This window comes from Solanum pennellii, chromosome 8 (assembly GCF_001406875.1).
Source record: "Solanum pennellii chromosome 8, SPENNV200".
In the NCBI taxonomy this organism is placed as follows: domain Eukaryota; kingdom Viridiplantae; phylum Streptophyta; class Magnoliopsida; order Solanales; family Solanaceae; genus Solanum; species Solanum pennellii.
This window is the reverse complement of record NC_028644.1, coordinates 36,292,457-36,299,967: the sequence shown is the minus strand read 5'-3', so window position 1 is coordinate 36,299,967 and position 7,511 is coordinate 36,292,457. Positions and strand designations below refer to the sequence as shown.

General features: G+C 30.4%; 1 pseudogene; it reads left to right on the top strand.

Moving 5' to 3' along the window:
• LOC107028910 overlaps positions 1–6,849 on the top strand; it is a 15,822-nt pseudogene extending 8,973 nt beyond the window's left edge.
• The last annotated feature ends 662 nt before the right edge of the window (positions 6,850–7,511 follow it).

The window sequence follows — 7,511 nt, the reverse complement described above, 5'->3', positions numbered from 1 at the left end:
CGTCGCCAAGTTCAGAGAGTCGATTTCAGTATCCAAATTTCAGAAGTCTAAGTCTTTTGGAACGAGACCCCCTCGACGGCCCGTCGTGCCCATGACGGTCCGTCGTGGGTTCCGTCGACTCACACAGTTTTTCCAGAAATAAAATCTGCTGCTCAAAACGACTAAACAGGTCGTTACAGTGATGCACGTTAACCAATTAGTAGCAGTATAGTAGTAGGCGAGATAGTGTTAGTAGTGGACAATGGCAGCACATGATATTATATCGAATTAATTAATTAATTTTGTATGTATGTATGTAGTACATTGTTTTGGCACCATTTGTGGGACGTAGCATTGAGTCATTGTTGAATAGAGAAGATGGAAGCAAGATAGATATTGGATACTTGATTATATTTCCATTTCTGCTATTCCGGATGCTTCACAATCAAATATGGATATCCTTGTCCAGATACAGAACTGCAAAGGGTGATAATCGAATTCTCGATAAAACCATTGAATTTGACCAAGTTGACAGAGAAAGAAATTGGTACCTACTCTATTCTCTACTCTTCATTTCAATTTCAATTTTCAATTATTGAGTGAGAAAATTGGAGATATTCTTAATTGAGATATACGGACCCGGACCCGCCAAAAGTTAGTTTCTTTTCGCGAAGAAAACTGGTGCATAATAAATTAATTAAATTTAATGTGCAGGGATGATCAAATCTTACTCAGTGGACTATTGTTCTATTATGGGTACATGAAATTGGAGCAGTCTCATTACTTACCTATATGGAGAAGTGATGGTATCATTTTGACAACATTGCTTCATATTGGTCCTGTATATTATTGGCTTCACAGAGCTTTACACCATCACTTTCTCTACTCTCGTCACCATTCACATCACCATTCATCCATTGTTACTGAACCCATTACATGTAAGTATTCCTCATTTACTTTTATATACTCCCTTTTTAATTTATTATTATTCATACGGTACCTATAATAATAATAATAATAATAAGCTTAAGTCATATATGATCCCTTAAAGTTATACGCAGAATTCGTTTAAACATGTCAACTAAGATTTGTACATATTGATCACCTATATTCCTTAAGAGTGATACCTATTTAATATTTTATTTACAGTCAGTCAAAAATATGATATGTGTATACTACACTCGCTGTGACATGGCAAATTAATAAATTAAATGTTGACATGTGACATTTAATTTTAAAAATTTATTTTAAAAATGAATTTCTAAAAGATAATTATTTTAGTCTATTTAGCTAACTAAGAAAAATAAAAAAGAATCTCCTAAAATATCCACCCATCCACCCCACGGCAACCCCTCATTTTTTTCTCTCCCGTTGATCCAAATCTTCCCCAACTTTCCAACAAGATAATCCCTCCCTCAAACGATTTTTTCAATTGTAATTCTAATCTCTCCATCTAATTTTGGTACGAGGAAGATGAAAAAGGTTTCATCTGAAAATTTTGAATTTCTATTATCATGATCCAAAAAATGGAGTTAGCTGACATTTTTTCTGAATTTCTTAACTGGTATTTTTGGAGTCGAAGAACTCTTCCTTTCTTGTTAACTATCAATTTTAATTTTATTGAATTTCATGATATCATTTTTAATAAGTTTGATCAGTTTACATTTTAATTTGAAGTGGTGATGTTTGTTTTCGTGACCAGAAATAGATATGAATGGAGGCCGGCTAACTATTTTTAACTAAAATTTCTGAAATTCTTCTTTCTTATCGCAAAATCATATCAATTCGTAAATTCAAAATTTTTCTTTCTTTTTGCAAAATCACATCCATTCGTAGATTCGAAATTCTTCTTCTTTTTTTTTTTTTGTAAAAACACATCAATTCGTGTATATATAAATATATGTATATATATATATATATATATATTAAAAGAAGTGAGATAAAAAAGAAAAGAAAAAGAAGAGCAGAGAGTTTGGAGTTCGAGGAAGAAGATGATGGCTGGAATAAGGAGGTGGGGTTGATTTATTTGTTTATCAAGAAATTAATTTTAAATAAATTTTAGTTATTTTAGTGCCCAATGTCAATAAAAGAAAAAACAGTATAAGTTTTTAACAAATAAAATACTTTTTGGAACCTATTTCACGTGCTAATACTATGTGAAGTACACTGAAATTATCATATTATTTAATAGGTATATATTTTAAATAATTTAAATATTTAACAAATATAATTTTAATTAAAATATTTAAATAAATTATGCCAACAACTTTAAAAATTTCTTAATAACTTAACCCATAATAATACGTAACACTATCTTTTTAGTAAGTACAGCAACACCTTAATTAGCTTCTTCATTTTTACCATCCCTAATTTAACCATATGACTTGTTAGGGCCCTCATCATCACCACTTTTTACAATTTAAAAAAAAAAGACACGTCACACCTGTACTCTCAACAATAGTCTTCAGCTAATTTTTTTTTCTTTTACATTTCGTAGGGAATTTGATTACGTCTACTTTAATATCTTTAATTTTCTACCTAGACAGATGGCTTAATAAATATGACTAGTAGGAAAGATACTGACAACACACTTACCTATATATGCATATGTACCCTAGCTATCATGTTCTCTTTCACTATTCATTTTTTCAAGCTGGCATAACATTATATGAACGAGTAGGATTTTATAACAAAAATAATTTTTAATTATAATAAATATAGATATTAATAAATAGTTTCAAGGGTCTATTTAGTGTTAGGAATAAAAATAATAGTTATAGAATAAGGAAATGGTAATAAGATAATATTTTTTTTAATCTTATTTGATTATTATGTTTGAAATAACTTATCTCATTATTTATATTATAGTATGGAGTAAGTTATTCTATATACATAGTGCGATAATTTATTCTAAGGATAGCTAATTCCAAGATATGTTTTCAACCAAACAACTCCTAAAGTCTTTATTCATATTAGTTAAGTGTTATTAGAATCAACGTCACCAAAGGCTTTAGGATATATACAAACTGTGTTAATTGTCATTGAAAGTACACATTTAATACCATTTAAGTTGTTATAATTAATTAATTACCGCTAATAATTATTTTTGATGTTCCAAATAAAGAGTTCATTCAAATTCTTTTCGATAAAAAATTATATTATTTATTTAATTAAAATTAATTTGTTAAATATATAATAGATATGAAATTTCTCAAAATAATTTCTAACTACTTAATAAAAAATTTTTACTCATGTGGCGGTATGATCATATTAGGATAGAATCCTCGTAGTTGGTCCACAAAAGAAACATGACTAGCTTGATATAATTGATGAAAGATTGGGCCTTCCTCTTAAAAGTTTTCAACTATAAATCAACCAGGAAAAGGACACTCCAAATTAATTATTATACATATTTATTTGGCAGCTCCTTTGCAGTGGATTTGTTTTCGTTAATTAATTTTAAGCATTCATCATATTAAAATTTTGTCCTATTTACGGTGGCATGCACGTTATGAAGGGCCCCTTGATATTGGACAATAAACAACCACCTGAGAAATTAGGCTAAAATTAATATCTCAAAAATGTGTACTTGTGTCTTATGACAAAAATAAATTATCTGCAAATATTTTAAAATTAGAACATTTAATTACATATAAATATTTGGCTCTATGTAACTATCTGAATCGGTCTCTCTCTCTCACACATATATATATATATATAGTCACTACATCAAAAATTGATTTTTAACTATAATTTATAAACAATACATATAAAAAATTAGTAATGACAATTGCTAAAATTGATTTTTAACTATAATTTATAAATACAAAATATAAAAAATTAGTAATGACAATTGTATTTTAGCAATCTTTATAAATGCAACTTATTAAAGTGTATTGACATTTATTATAATAATAATAATTAACTAATACCAATAAGAATTATTTGTTAATGAGTAGTGAGTTAATTAGAAAAGTGAAAGTTGTTAAATAACGGTTGGACCATCTCTCAAAGTATAGTTGCGTAACTGTAAATCCAAAAGAAGTTAAAGTGGAATTAAGTTGTTAACATTCATTACACATGGATGAATTGAATAGCTTGAGTTTACAACATATATGGATAAGAGTACAATTGCAATTAAAATGTAGTCATTAATTAAACTTTTGTTTTCTTTTTTCAGCTGTGATTCATCCATTTGCAGAGCATATAGCATACTTCTTGCTATTTTCCATACCACTACTCACAACAGTGGTAACAAAGACTGCTTCAATAGTTTCATTTGGTGGATATATCACTTATATTGATTTTATGAACAATATGGGCCATTGCAACTTTGAGATCATTCCCAAGTGGATGTTCTCTACTTTCCCTCCTCTCAAATATTTGATGTATACACCATCGTAAGTCTCTACTTTTATATATGTATGTGTTATATATACATACAACTTCTCTCCATTTTCTGACTACTATTGATGTTATAGGTACCATTCACTACATCATACTCAATTTAGGACAAATTACTCACTTTTCATGCCAATATATGATTACATCTATGGTACATTGGACAAATCATCAGACACATTATATGAAAAGTCACTTGAAAGGCAAGGAAAATCACCAGATGTGGTACATTTAACACATCTAACAACACCTGAATCCATTTACCATCTCAGGCTAGGATTTGCTTCTTTCGCCTCCCAACCCTACACCTCTAAGTGGTATTTCTGGTTAATGTGGCCTGTCACTTTGTGGTCTATGATGGTTACTTGGATTTATGGTCACACATTTACTGTTGAGAGAAATGTCTTCAACAATCTCAATTTGCAAACTTGGGCCATTCCAAAATATCGCGTTCAAGTAACTACTACTACTACTAATATTTATTGACATATATTTATTACGTTCAGCATTTTATTATTCTACATCTTTATTTCATTTTTAGTACTTTATGCAATGGCAAAGAGAGACAATTAATAACTTGATTGAAGAAGCTATCACTGAAGCAGATAAAAAAGGCATAAAAGTTTTGAGCCTTGGACTCTTAAATCAGGCAAGTAACATTTCTTTTTAAATTTATTTAGCGGGCATTTGTCTATATATGTTGAATCGTTTTTATTTTTAATAGTGGAAAATGAAATTTGAAAATTGGAGTTCATTTGTGCCTAAATACAAGTTGGAGTATTTGGAGTGAAAACACATTTTTGTTGTTATTCAAAGTTTGGAGTTTCTATGGTCAAACTTATTTTCACAGGCAATAATGCTTATTTTGCACTTTGAAAAATTCAATCTCATGCATCTGTACATGTAACCTTTAATTGTAGGATGAGAAACTGAATAAGAATGGGGAGGTTTACATAAGAAGGCTCCCTCAACTAAAAGTAAAGTTGGTAGATGGAAGTAGCCTAGCTGTTGCTGTGGTCCTAAATTCAATTCCAAAAGGAACTATCCAAGTGGTCCTTAGAGGCCATTTGTCAAAAGTTGCTAATGCCATTGCCCTTGCTTTATGCCAAGGAGGAGTAAAGGTGATCCATCACATTATCTATCTATACATTGAATTTCCTCATATTTCTGTCTCATTTATTTAATTCTGATTGTGATAGGTCATGACATTGAGAGAAGAAGAGTACAAAAAGCTCAAATCAAGTCTTACTCCTGAAGCTGCAATTAATTTACTTCTATCAAAATCTTTTACTTCAAAGGTACAAATCACAAAATCAATAGAAAATATGATTTATCTTAATTACTACCTCGTTTTAAGATATAAGATAATAGGCAATAAGACTTTATACGCACCTCAGCGCTTTTGTCGATCCATAGAGTCTTTATGGAGCAAGTCTCTCATTGCTGTGATAAATAAAAATATTTACTTAAGACGGAAAAAAGAATATATTTTTATTTTAAAAAATTGTTTATTGCAGATATGGCTAGTAGGGGATGGATTGAATGAAGATGAACAACTGAAAGCACCAAAAGGAACAATTTTCATTCCATTTTCACAATTCCCACCAAGAAAAACTAGGAAGGATTGCTTCTACTTTCACACACCGGCAATGATTACTCCAAAACAGTTTGAAAATGTGGATTCTTGCGAGGTTAGAATTATACTTCAATTTCCTTAGGTATCCTTTGGTAGTTGGTTTCATTAGAAATCCTACATAAGTAATATAACATTTGGTAGCTGGTTAAGAAGTAAATTATTCATGTATAAAGTTATATAGTGCTTGATTTGCCATTAAGAAATCCAAACTCTACATATTATTTTATGCAAGATAAGAAGGTAATACATAATACAGAATTAGCAAACTCTGCATAACTAATCTCTACAAAAAATAGTACTTAGATTCCCATATAACTAATTCATGCTTGCATAACACTAACCAACTACCATATGACCTCTTAGTTTATTTTTTTCGTAGTTTAATTTGATCCTTTTTATCATGTAAGAAATCTCAAGTTTATTTCTTTTATAACAATAGAATTGGCTGCCAAGAAGAGTGATGAGTGCTTGGCGTATAGCTGGAATTCTACACGCACTTGAAGATTGGCATGAACATGAGTGTGGGAATATGATGTTTGACATCGAGAAAGTGTGGAAAGCAAGCCTTGATCATGGTTTTCAGCCAATATCTGTGGCTTCTGCTTCTGAATCAAAGACTTAAATTAAACACTTGTGATCTGACATTGATGTGGTGGCTTATGAGTTAAAAGAAAAAGTTTACTAATGTACCAACTTTACATGTCAAATCTTATATATTGCTCCTACTATGTAATACCTTTTTTTTGTTTCTTTAAGAATTTCCTATGTTGTTCTCTGGATGTTGAACTATATCACTTCTATTATATAATAATAAAAGATATAATTAGCTTTTACATTTAAGTTTTGGCTTAAAATTATCCAAGTACTAGATTGTAAAACCTCACAAATAGAAGAACTAGAAAAGAGTTTAAATCTGTCGATACTTATTTTTGGAAAGAATAAGAAAATCTGGAAATATTAAGTAAGTTAAAAGTGAGTTTTTGGTCAACTTCAAACGATCATAACTCCTAGCTCAAGATTAGTTAGGCGTAGTTCAAGATATACTTGGAAAGCCCTTAGAATAATCTTTCCTACGGGCCAATTTATGCAATTTCGATATGTATGAGTGAGTTATGTCTTCCGGAAGTTGGACTATTGAATGAAGGAAAATCCAAATCCGGATTATGGAAGGGCAAACTAGGGCTTGCAGAACTTACGCTAGGGCTTGGAGAAGAGAGAAAAGAAGTGAAAAGGGGAGAGAAATCAAGAAATCACCAAGGACGTTCAAGCTTTGCGAGTGGAATTCGTCGGGGGTGATCCCTAAAAGGTATGTGGAATTACACAGTGTTGGGTTAGTTCACCCACACGCCAATCTTGTTTCAATTCATCGAATTTAAGTTGTTTGAATGCTAAGAAAGTGAGTTCTTGAAGAACATTGTTGAAAATTATTGAATTCTTGATGGTTGTGTTGTTGAAACCTCTTGTTGATCTGATTCATCTTTCTAGGTGAATTTTT